Consider the following 9,755-nt stretch of genomic DNA (forward strand, 5'->3'; position numbering starts at 1 on the left):
TTCACATTTTGCATTCTTTTCAACTCAACAACATTATCTATGGACATGTTCCAGTACATGGATTGTTAGAGTAAACCCTTTGGAAAGATGCTAAATAGCATGTGGTGCTTCTGCTGGATTGCTTGAGAAAGAAGTTCCCGTGAGGTTGTGTTGCAATGCTAAAGACCTGTCTCACGGTTTGAGATGAAATCTCAGGACAACGTTACATCATTTCTTGATTTTCTTATTGATATTTTGTATTTGTGCTTGAGCCTAAACTAATCAAATCGTTTATGGGGCTGCTACTGTGGTATTTGTGCCATTGTTTCATTAAAGGATTAGACGTGAGAAGGAATTGTGTGGGCTGTGACACCACTTCAGTTTATCTGTGGATTCATTTGATATGAAAGGTTTGTTTTCCAGGTGGAAACAGTGAGTATAAGCAGCCGTTATCAATGGGTGGAAATAGGCACTTGATTTATGAGTACGGCACAATGCTATTAAAACATCCACTTAAATCAACGTTTCCATGACCGCAGTGAAATTGGGTGGAGGGCGAGTCTCTGAACAGAGGCGGTTTATTTAGTTTGTGATAGCATCAAAGGTTTGTAGGTGTGTGTGTGTGTGTATGATGAGAGCCAGGAAACATGCAGCCCACCCGGAACTATTGCATGTCAAACGTCAAGTTGAGTCATACAGGTTTGCAATGACATTACGATGAATAAATGATGAAAGAATTCTCATGTTTTGGGTTTAAACACAGCAGTCTTCAGGAAATCCAATCACAAAGACCTTCAGGCATCCAGAAAACCTTAGCAACCACACAAGAATCTCCTGGCAGCTATTCCGAAGACCCCGGCCAACACTTGTTTTTTGCAGTAACTTTAGACTTATTTAGAAGTTGAATCACATGCATATTGTTGTGTGTTTCCAGACACGAGTGAGTGAGTTGATTCTGGAACGGGTGCAGTCAATTCCTTCCTGTTCAGGTATTCTGTCCGCACAAAAACTCTCTCTCCTCTCACATCCTCAGGAAAGAGGGAAGGATATTCTTCAGTAGTTAAATCTTTTTGCACATAAAGGGGGGGATAAGTCAATGGCTCCCTAAACAAGTAACATCCATATGAAACAGGATTTTGTCCCTTAGTAGGTAAATGTTTTATAATTGTAGTAAATCATGTCCTGTAATAGTTGGACCCAAAGAAAGGAAGTTGGTATAAAGTGTGTTTTTAAGAGGACTGGACGACACAAAGGATCTCGGCCTTTTGTAAGATACAGATAACACCTCCTCCCTGTTTTACAACAGCAAATCTTTCCTCTTCTTGTTTTTGGAAGCGTCTGAGCTCTGGGTTTATTGCTTCAGCGTGCACAGATGAGAATCTCTGCTCTTTGTGTTTTTGGGCACGATTGAATGTGATGCTGGGTTTGTGGAATGGCGTAAGATTAGGGATACGGCTCAGAAGAATGTGTGCTCCAAACTCTCGACTGAAGCTTAGAAATGATCCAGAATCTTCTCGTCGACTGAGGAGAACGACATGACATTACTTTCATGTACTTTAGCAGGTTTTAATGGGTACATTACAGACGATGGTGTAGAAAAAAAGGGTAACACTTTACAATCAGCTTGTGTTAGCGAACAAGATCTGACCACGAACAAAAACAGCATTCGTTAATCTAGCTAATACATATTTGAAAATCAAAAGTGTTGAAATAAAATGAATTGGTGTGGAATATGTGTGTAAATTGTGTAATTCAGTGCTGTAGAGAATCAGGATCATGTGCATGAATCTTCAGACTCAAGAAGTCTTTGTTTACACTCTCAAAAAGGATTTGTTCGTTATTAACGCACTGTTGTTTAGAGTGTAATATTTGAGGCACAACAATGTGGTACAAAAAGCCACAGTCTGGCAGCAGGAAAACTCTTAACATACAAATACTGAACCAAACTCCAGCGGACATCAATGCACTTTGACGTAAAACACATTCTTCAGTTTAAAAATCAATGCATTTTTGTTTTAAATGATTGTACAAATGTTTTTTATTGTTTATCTCAGTATAACCCAAATGAGAAGTTAATCCCCACGAGTTGATTTATGACTAATAAATACCTTCTTAAGCTCTAGTTTATCTTCGGTGTCATGTCAGTATTTTTGAAGGTTTTGGAGGATCTAGATTTAATTTCTTTTAATTTATTCATATATCATGTTGTGTGTGGTTGCCAAGACATGACTGTGGTTGTCAGGAGGTTCTGAGGGGTTTTATGTATTTTCTTAGAGGTTTCCAGGTTATTCTGGGTTTGCCTGAGGTCATGACAGCACATCTCTCTACCCTGCTGAAAAAATAACAATAGATAGCCTATAGAAACCATTGCAGAAATTCTAATGGTTTCCATTAAAATACCATTATGAACCATTAGCTTTTTCCATTAAAACCATTAAAAATGGGTGGGTGGGGTGAGACGTGTCATTGAGTTACATGTATACGTGTCCGTCTCTCTAATTCATTCGCGTCTGTCTGGCCCGACGGCCCCCTACATTAGCGGCCAACCGGGAAAAGTTCCGATACTCCGGATGGATCCTACTGGTTAGTCCGCCCCTGGTCTCTATATGGTCCTGCTGAAAAAACTATAGAAATTCTACTGGTTTCCATTACAAACACCATTATCAACCATCAGCTGTTGACCATTAAAACCATTACAAGATTTCTTTGAGTGTTTTAGGTCTTATTCCAGTAGTTTTTAATGGTGTTGTACTGGTTCAGATAACATCCCACCGAAAGAGCTCAACACTACCAGTAGAGACCCGAATATAGTTTCCAAACCAGTACAATTACCATTATTAAGTCCGTAAGAATTTCTCCAAAGCTTTTTTCAGAAGAGGTGAATTAATTATGTGTAATGGAATTAAGGTTTATTTAAACCAGTAACTAGAAGTGTAGAAGCAAAGCTTCAGCCGTAAAACACGACTGTAACTAACTGCATAATTCTGTTATGTTCTCTAGCACATGAGGCCGTAACAGGGAGGGAGAATGTGGAGAGCGTCCGGTCTCACTGCTGGAGTCCTGCAGGACTTTCTGAAGCTTTGAGCTGTACGTGATTCAGTCATTCAGCATCCGTATGATTTATGTGTAGATATATTGTGTTTGTCAGCTTCATTTTTGTCATTATTTACTGTACTTATCCTGTTTTTCGTCTGGTTTTGGATTGACATGAGTGTCAGTAAATGGTGACAGAATCTCCAGCATCTTTGGGTTGTAACGGTCAGGATCTCAGACGTCAGAGTTTGAACACAGATATTACAGCTGGTTATATTTGACGAAAGCCAGGAAATAACTACTTTAATGTGAGTCATTTACTATTGAATTCATCACACATTACTGCTTTCCAGCTGAAGCAGATGACAGAGAAGCACAACGGATGTTTTGGTGTCTTGGTTTGTTTCTCCTCTTCAGTGCACATTTGTGATTTTTTTGGGGTATTCTACCATCTTCAGATTTGGAGTACTATTGTTTGCCTTGCTATAATTTACCATTATTTCAGTGTTTTATTGTCTCAGTTATTTTTTTATTTCACAGCTTTGATTGTTCGTCTTCTGGGGATGCCAGTAACGGGCATTCTTTCATTAAAAAAGATTACTCAGTAAACCTAGGATTTTCCCTTTTCATCGTGTTTAGCAAACCCACTGTAATGAAAGTCTGGTCATGCATTGACGTTATAATTTTACCAATGATTTAACTCACAGCACACGTGAATATGTGTCCACAGTGACTAACTGTCTGCCTTTCAGTCTTTGACATCACTGTTGACGTCCGTCTCATAACACCACTAACCCTTTAATATTCACTTGGCAGAACTCACTCAGACAAACCTCTTGAGATATTTTTTACTCGGTTATTTCTTCTAAATCAGTGAAACAAACATCGAAAAAACTTTTCTTTAAATCGCATGTGCGTCTCAGATGTTTCTCTTGAGAAAAAGAGTCAGAAATGTCACAAATGTGTCATTAGAGTTTGCGAAGAGATGTCAAGAATGTGTCAAACCGAGCTCAGATTTGTCATGTCATCAATCAAAAGTCAATATTATTGAAGATCTCAATATCACCTCAAATATTTCTCATCAGATTTACCCAAATCCAGATTATTTTTACCTGGATTAAAATACACAGTTATATTTTCTGTTTTTAATTCTGATAAGAAATCTCAAGGAGAAACATCAAAAACGAATGGATTTTTGGGGGGGGTGAACTCTCTCTTTCAGCAGCACATGTGAATGTATAGTTTGAATGCACATGGATAAAAATGTAAATGTAGAATTATTCATGTGTTTAGATTTATTGTTTGGAAAATAAACATTTTAGAATCTCTTACACGAACACTAAACAAGCACATGAAAGTCAGCGTTCTTGGAGTAAAAGCGCACAGTTCAAGAACGTACGAGACTTCCTGTCACTTCCTGTTGAGATTTTTACAGCCTCGTTACCATGGCAACCTCTCATAATTCAGTATCACTGAAGGTCAAAAGACTTTACTTTGCGTTGACAAAACAACCCTGAGAGACTGCTGATCTCAAACACAGAGATTTCTGCTTTATGCTTTCCATATGGAGGCTTTCCAAAACATCAGTAGGCGAAGTTCAATAAACATCAACACTGCAAAAACACAGATTCTTACGCCTTTTTTTGTCCTGTTTTCCAACACAATTCTCTAAACATTCTTAAAACAAGATATGATTACATTTAGTTCAGAATTGTTTAAGTTTAAGCTTCAAACAAGAGAAAGCTGTTTGGCAATGGAATAATAACATGTGTTCTTTTTCATTGTTTGCTTTTTAAGACATCAAATGTTTTATCATTTTGCTTATTAATTCAATTCAATTTCATTTATATAGCGCTTTTCACAATGTGCATTGTTCCAAAGCAGCTTTACAGGAGAAAATAAGAAAAACACAGAAAATAAAGTATTTATCATAAATATTATTATATTTAAAGAAAGTAAATATTCTAAATCAGTCTAAAAAAACACAACAAAATTAGAAAGGCAGTCATGTCATTTGTTAACTATGTATAAGAAAATGTCCATTTCTTAGCTTTAGCTATAGGGTATGTGTGTAAATGTGAAAATAATAAAACAGTAAATGAAACTTCTACATGGTTTTAATCATAATGACGTAATGTAACTTTTCAAATCTGTTCAAGTTTTTTTCAAGCCGCAGAAAAGTTTGTATAATGCCTAAAGTCTCTTTTTTCATGACCCCGCTTTCACCCGCTATCATTCGGCTTTGTAAAACATTTATGTTGGACTGTGCTCAAATGTTTCTCCCTCTAGACTCTACTGCGCTATTAAATGTTCACCAATATACAATACATCCATACATTCTCCATACAAACAGACTCTTCCTGTTTCTTGTTTGGCACGTGTGTTGCCATTGAAAACTAAAGTGATATTTTTAGTCGCTCTCATGAATGCTGGAGACCTTGACTGTTTCTAATGAGAGCTCATTGACTTCCAAAGCTTCTGGAAAGTGACAATAGTTTTCCATACTTATTAGGCGCTGTACTGAGCTTTGAGACGGCAGTTTTATTCTAAGCAAGCTGAAACAATGAAAATTGTAAAAAGCACTATATAAATAAAGTTGAGTTAAGCATGAATTTATTCGCCGGATTTGCACACATGCTTGGCCAGCTGTCGTTTTGAATGATGCATTTGCCCTCAGAGAAATCACACTGAAAATCATGTTTGCTCTCAAACGGAGGTGCTTTGAGTTCATTTATGTGTCAAACACATGCATTATGTGTTTCTTATCGCTATTGACCGATAGCTTTAAGACTTCACAGGGATTTAACACAAGTTCCTTTAGAACTTTGATCTTAGCTTAGGAAGTTTTATATATTGTTTTAGTGAAATAGCATGAAAACACGTTCGTCTTGAAAATCATTGTCTGTCACAGGAGATGGTGTGTTAACTTTGTGATAAACAGACAAACAAAAATAATAAATAAGTGAATAAGACATAAGAAAATAATAAAAGATGTGATCTTTGTTTTGAAAGAGTGAGACTGTATATCCTGTAAGACTATAAGAGTATAACTAATGCAAACAGTCTGAAGATTTGATTGAGATGCTCTTTGTTCTTGTTGCTTGTGCTTTATTTAATCAAATGTTTTGATTTGTTGTGCTTTTAAACATTACATCAAATCATCAATGTGCATTAAAGTCTATATTGATGGGAGAAATCCACACCCTTGCATGTAACTTATGTCTCACTGTTTGTGTTGCAGATAAAAATGATGCCAAGGCTTTTTTGATTTTCTATTTTTCTAGCGAATGTTAGTTTGAACCGAAGGCAGTTTTTGTCATCAGTATGTCAGACATCAACACATCAGGTTCAGGTATTTTTGTTTTTCTCGTGGCTGCAGGTCAGGGTCGCTGTCAGCAGGGATCGTCCGGACTTCATGGATTTCGTGCCGTTTCCAAAAACAGCGAATAAAAACTCATCATGCTCAGCCAAGTGTGAAAAACGGACATTTCCTCGACAGAGAGAGACTTCTGCTTCCTCAACTCCCGACAACATCCAGAGACATTGTACTGAAGGTCGAATATGAGTTCTGTGTCAAGTGTTTTCTCAAAAGTCTCAAACTTGGGTAAAAGTAAAAAGCTTTTTTACACACATTTAATTGCACTTACAGAGATCATTTACCTGAAAATGAAAATTCTGTCATCATTTAAATTTTAAGGTAAAACGGTGATGCACAGATTTTCTGTTTATTTTTTATACATCAAGACCCATTCATTTAGTTAGATGATGATCAACAGTAAGTGGAATATTTTGAAGACGATATATTGTTTTCAATGATTATTTAATCAAATTGTGTGAAAGTTAAAATAAATATTAGTTTGTAATATGTATAAACCTAAAGTGACACGCTTCTTTTTGTGTAGGAATTTTCACCATAACTCTCATCTCATGGCAGAAGTGATTGAATGAGTTTGCTGTGAAGGAACATGAGTGCATAAATCATCTGTGAAGCTGAAATGATCTGGTGAAAACCCTTCCCGGAGGAGCAGATGTCTGGAACACCCGGTGAGGATATGGGTGTTCACGCTGAAGAACAATCACCCCGAACATGATGACATGCAGTAATCCTGCTGACGTCACTCATCATACATTCACTGCTGTACTACAGGAGGAAGAATAAACACTGAATTAAGAAAACCACCTGTTCCTGTTTTACATCAATGCTCACTTTAAGAAGTTTCTCCATTTTCCATTAGTAACTCGTGACGCTTGTGGAATTCTTCTAGCAATGGGTTTGAGTCATTTGGACCGTGTGCGCTGTTTTTACACACTTTATTTAGTCCTGAAAACGATAAATGATGAATGAAAGATAAAATAACAACTAAATGCTGGGCGAGTTTTGTGTTTCATCGTCATGTGGTGGCACTTTATAAAACCATGCCAATGTGCGTGACAACCGACAATGTTTAACATTGTGTTTGTTTTAAGTGTACTGTGCCACATTTTGTTACCGAGGTGTTGCGTCTTATGAGGTTTGGTGGTACGGAGTTCAGTAGGTTCTGGGAAAGGGTGCACGGGCCTCCAGACTCCCGCATCTCTGACATGATCGGAATGTTGAATGTGTCCCGTGGAAATTAAAGTTCAAACTGACACTGGGAAAAGTAATATGGGAATTTAGGTTTTTAGAAAGTGCTCAGACTGCATGTTTTCATCCAACATGTGACGCTCTTATTATCCTCCAGTCTTTGTAATCTTTGGGTTCACGGTCAACATAAATATATAATTGTGATATATAATGTTTACATCTCCTGCCAGTGGAAGCCACCCGAGGCTGGATGTGATTGTGTAATGGTTAAGACATTTACATTCAGTCATTTAGCAGATGCTTTTACCCAAAGTGAATTATAAATGAGGGAAGCAATTGGAAGAACACAAGGACAACAAAAAGCATAAGCGCTGTAAACTGTCTCCTATATAGCCTACCACAGTATACAAAGCTAAGGATTTTTTAAGGATAGAAAGAGTAGAGACGAGATAGAAGTCAGAACTAATCTGTCAGGTTTAGGAACCTTTAAGAAGGCTTAAACTCTGATGAACGACTCTCATTCACGGCAAAAACACTCGGTCTCGAGGAACTTATTACTTTATTAAAACCAGCAGACCGGCCGTTGTTGAAAACAAACAGGCTTCTTACTTATTTATATTTTGGAGATCATTTCAGGTCTCTTTTGTAATGGCATTATTAATAGATCATCTGCTGTAACAAAATCAATTCCCCACTGAGTGTCGTGTCATAAACTGTGCAGAAAACATCAGCATCATCTTGTTGGAAATCTCTTTGTTTTTGTGCTGGCATGGCAACCAGATGAAATCTCCACCCAAACAGTGTGTGCTGTTGTTGTCAGATGGTTCTTGTCACCGCAGGTTCTCTCGTGGCACGCCAATGCGCCCTAAACACAAACAGTGAAGAATCATTCGTGTCACAACACCGGACGGAGGGAATGAACTTTTTTCTTTTGCTTCTCGTCACACGTGTTTTACTTTCTGACGAAAGCAATGTTTCTGAGCTCTGATGGAGAACAGATGTTTCGGTCTCTGGTGGCAGGACTCTGTCTGATAAATGAACGGTGTTATTGCAAAACCTGATCTCTGTGACGATGCATTTGCTGGTTCTACAGTGTGTTACAGGGTGCTTAAAAGGTTCTTCACGGCGATGCCGTAGAAGAACCATTCAGTTAAAGGTTCTTTAAAGAACCATATCTTTCTTACTTTTTTATAATCATAATCATATTAAAGAACCTTTTTTCGCCACAAAGAACATTTTGTGAAACAGAAAGGTTAAGATGTTAAAAGTTCTTTATGGAACCAAAAGGTTCTTCTTTGGCATCGAAGAACCTTTTTGGAAAAAAAAAATGTCCTAAAACATACAGTATATATAATAAACATATAATAATAATTAATGAGAAGATCTATTTGTAAAAAATGTATTGACATAAATAAATATGTACAGTATATTTTACCCAAAACAATTCACATTTCGCCTCTAAATCCGCCCCTGATAGCACACGCACATCTGGGAGACATCTATGTGATATCTGTCAGATGCTGTTTGCTCATGTGCCCTGCATCTCTGAGATGCCTGCTGTCAGACGTCATATAGACCTCTAGAAGACGTCTGTCAGATGTGTAGGATTTGGAATGGTTGTACAACAGCTCTTTCGAAGATGGTTTTACACAGCAGATGTTTTCTAGATCTGCAGATCTTTAGCTGACATCTTACAGATGTACCTGTGCTATCTGGGGCGCGGGAAACGCGAGCCGCACCGACTGCTCTTAGTCAAATGACCCGCGGTGCATGCGCGCGCCTGTGTTGAACTATTTCCATCTGGATGCGGCGCCGACGCGCCTAGAAAAATGTGTAATTTAAGCCCGTATGTTGTAAAACACAAATACTTTTCTACCTGCTTTCTGTTTGACTGTATAAGCATCCACCTTCAGCCCTCATAACGTTATACTTTAAACTAAAACACTGTAATCTGACAGTCTTTGTAGTTGAGGTGTTGTTATTAAAGTCTGGCTGTTTTTACATGCTGTCAGGAAAATACTGCAAAAAATACACAAATGCAGCCAGTCCGGATTGTAGGAGTTCCCTAAAAAAGCAGAGATAAGATATCGGACTGAATAACACTTCATTTAAGAGAAGATTCAGACTTACGTATCCCATGTAAACGTGCCGACTGCAGTAACGAATCTTTGCCAGAACA

General features: G+C 37.7%; 1 long non-coding RNA gene across 1 annotated transcript; it reads left to right on the forward strand.

Annotated features, from left to right (window-relative positions):
* The first annotated feature begins 3,184 nt into the window (after nucleotides 1-3,184).
* LOC130565394 (uncharacterized) lies at nucleotides 3,185-7,969 on the forward strand. Its single transcript, XR_008964369.1, has 3 exons — nucleotides 3,185-3,320; nucleotides 6,392-6,566; nucleotides 6,915-7,969. It is a non-coding gene; the product is annotated as an uncharacterized LOC130565394 (long non-coding RNA).
* The last annotated feature ends 1,786 nt before the right edge of the window (nucleotides 7,970-9,755 follow it).

The sequence above is a fragment of the Triplophysa rosa genome, linkage group LG15 (assembly GCF_024868665.1).
Source record: "Triplophysa rosa linkage group LG15, Trosa_1v2, whole genome shotgun sequence".
Lineage (NCBI taxonomy): Eukaryota > Metazoa > Chordata > Actinopteri > Cypriniformes > Nemacheilidae > Triplophysa > Triplophysa rosa.